Source organism: Arachis hypogaea, chromosome 12 (assembly GCF_003086295.3).
Source record: "Arachis hypogaea cultivar Tifrunner chromosome 12, arahy.Tifrunner.gnm2.J5K5, whole genome shotgun sequence".
Lineage (NCBI taxonomy): Eukaryota > Viridiplantae > Streptophyta > Magnoliopsida > Fabales > Fabaceae > Arachis > Arachis hypogaea.
The window spans coordinates 99,308,475-99,310,937 of record NC_092047.1 but is presented as its reverse complement, the minus strand read 5'-3'; the positions used below and the strand labels follow the sequence as shown (position 1 = coordinate 99,310,937).

The window sequence follows — 2,463 nt, the reverse complement described above, 5'->3', positions numbered from 1 at the left end:
TCTACTAACAATAAGGAACCTCTTTACTGTGACATAGAGGATTCCTCTTCTTTTCTTGTTCTCTTCTCTTTCTTATGAGCAGGGACAGAGAAAAAGGCATTCTTGTTGAAGCTGATCCAGAACCTGAAAGGACTCTGAAAAGGAAACTAAGAGAAGCTAAATTACAACAATCCAGAGACAACTTGATTGAAAATTTTGAACAAGTAAAGGAAATGGCAGCCGAACCCAACAACAATGCAAGGAGAATGCTTGGTGACTTTACTGCACCTAATTCCAATTTACATGGAAGAAGCATCTCCATTCCTGCCATTGGAGCAAACAACTTTGAGCTGAAACCTCAGTTAGTTTCTCTGATGCAGCAGAACTGCAAGTTTCATGGACTTCCATCTGAAGATCCTTTTCAGTTCTTAACTGAATTCTTGCAGATATGTGATACTGTTAAGACTGATGGAGTAGATCCTGAAGTCTACAGGCTCATGCTTTTCCCTTTTGCTGTAAGAGATAGAGCTAGATTATGGTTGGATTCTCAACCCAAAGACAGCCTGAACTCTTGGGATAAGCTGGTCACGGCTTTCTTAGCCAAGTACTTTCCTCCTCAAAAGCTGAGCAAGCTTAGAGCTGATGTTCAAACCTTCAGACAGAAAGAAGGTGAATCCCTCTATGAAGCTTGGGAAAGATACAAACAGTTGACCAAAAAGTGTCCTTCTGACATGCTTTCAGAATGGACCATCCTATATATATTCTATGATGGTTTATCTGAGCTATTAAAGATGTCACTGGACACTTCTGCAGGTGGATCCATTCACCTAAAGAAAACGCCTGCAGAAGCTCAAGAACTCATTGACATGGTTGCTAATAACCAGTTCATGTACACTTCTGAAAGGAATCCTGTGAGTAATGGGACGCCTATGAAGAAGGGAGTTCTTGAGGTTGATACTCTGAATGCCATATTGGCTCAGAATAAAATATTGACTCAGCAAGTCAATATGATCTCTCAGAGTCTGCATGGAATGCAAGCGGCATCCAACAGTACTCAAGAGGCTTCTTATGAAGAAGAGGCCTATGATCCTGAGAACCCTGCAATAGCAGAGGTGAATTACTTAGGTGAACCTTATGGAAACACCTATAACTCAACATGGAGAAATCATCCAAATTTCTCATGGAAGGATCAAAAGCCCCAACAAGGCTTTAATAATGGTGGAAGAAACAGGTTTAGCAATAGCAAGCCTTTTCCATCATCAACTCAGCAACAGACAGAGAACTCTGAACAAAATGCTTCTAATTTAGCAAATCTAGTCTCTGATCTATCTAAGGCCACTGTAAGTTTCATGAATGAAACAAGGTCTTCCATTAGAAATCTGGAAGCACAAGTGGGCCAGCTGAGTAAAAGGATCACTGAAATCCCTCCTAGTACTCTCCCAAGCAATACAGAAGAGAATCCAAAAGGAGAGTGCAAGGCCATTGACATAAGCGCCATGGCCGAACCTGTGAGGAGAGGAGAGGACGTGAATCCCAAGGAGGAAGACCTCCTGGGACGTCCAGTGATTAATAAGGAGCTTCCCTCTGAGGAACCAAAGGACTCTGAGGCCTATCTAGAGACCATAGAGATCCCATTGAACCTCCTTATGCCCTTCATGAGCTCTGATGAATATTCTTCTTCTGAAGAGAATGAGAATGTTACTGAAGAGCAAACTGCCAAGTTTCTTGGTGCAATCATGAAGCTGAATGCCAAATTATTTGGCATTGATACTTGGGAAGTTGAACCTCCCTTGTTCATCAATGAACTAAGTGATCTGGATCAACTGACATTGCCTCAGAAGAGACAGGATCCTGGAAAGTTCATAATACCCTGTACCATAGGCACCATGATCTTTAAGGCTCTGTGTGACCTTGGTTCAGGAATAAACCTCATGCCCCTCTCTGTAATAGAGAAACTGGGAATCTATGGGGTGCAAGCTACTAAAATCTCATTAGAGATGGCAGACAGCTCTAGAAAACAGGCTTATGGACAAGTAGAGGACGTGTTAGTAAAGGTTGAAGGCCTTTACATCCCTGCTGATTTCATAGTCCTGGATATTGGAAAGGAAGAGGATGAATCCATCATCCTAGGAAGACCTTTCCTGGCCACAGCAAGAGCTGTGATTGATGTTGATAGAGGTGAAATATTCCTTCAATAGAATGAGAACTCCCTTGTGTTTAAAACTCAAGGATCTCCCTCTGCAACCATGGGGAGGAAGCAGAAAAAGTTTCTCTCCAAGCAGAGTCAACCAGAGCCCCCACAGTCAAACTCTAAGTTTGGTGTTGGGAGGCCACAACCAAACTCTAAGTTTGGTGTTGAACTCCCATATCCAAACTCTAAGTTTGGTGTTGGAGAGTCTCAACAAAGCTCTGCACATCTGTGAGGCTCCATGAGAGCCCACTATCAAGCTATTGACATTAAAGAAGCGCTTGTTGGGAGGCAAC

The 2,463-nt window shown here is 42.6% G+C and overlaps 1 non-coding gene across 1 annotated transcript; it reads right to left on the bottom strand.

Annotated features, from left to right (window-relative positions):
• Positions 1–608: 608 nt before the first annotated feature.
• On the bottom strand, positions 609–716 carry LOC112731001 (small nucleolar RNA R71). The gene has a single exon (XR_003166797.1). It is a non-coding gene; the product is annotated as a small nucleolar RNA R71 (small nucleolar RNA).
• Between the last annotated feature and the right edge of the window lie 1,747 nt (positions 717–2,463).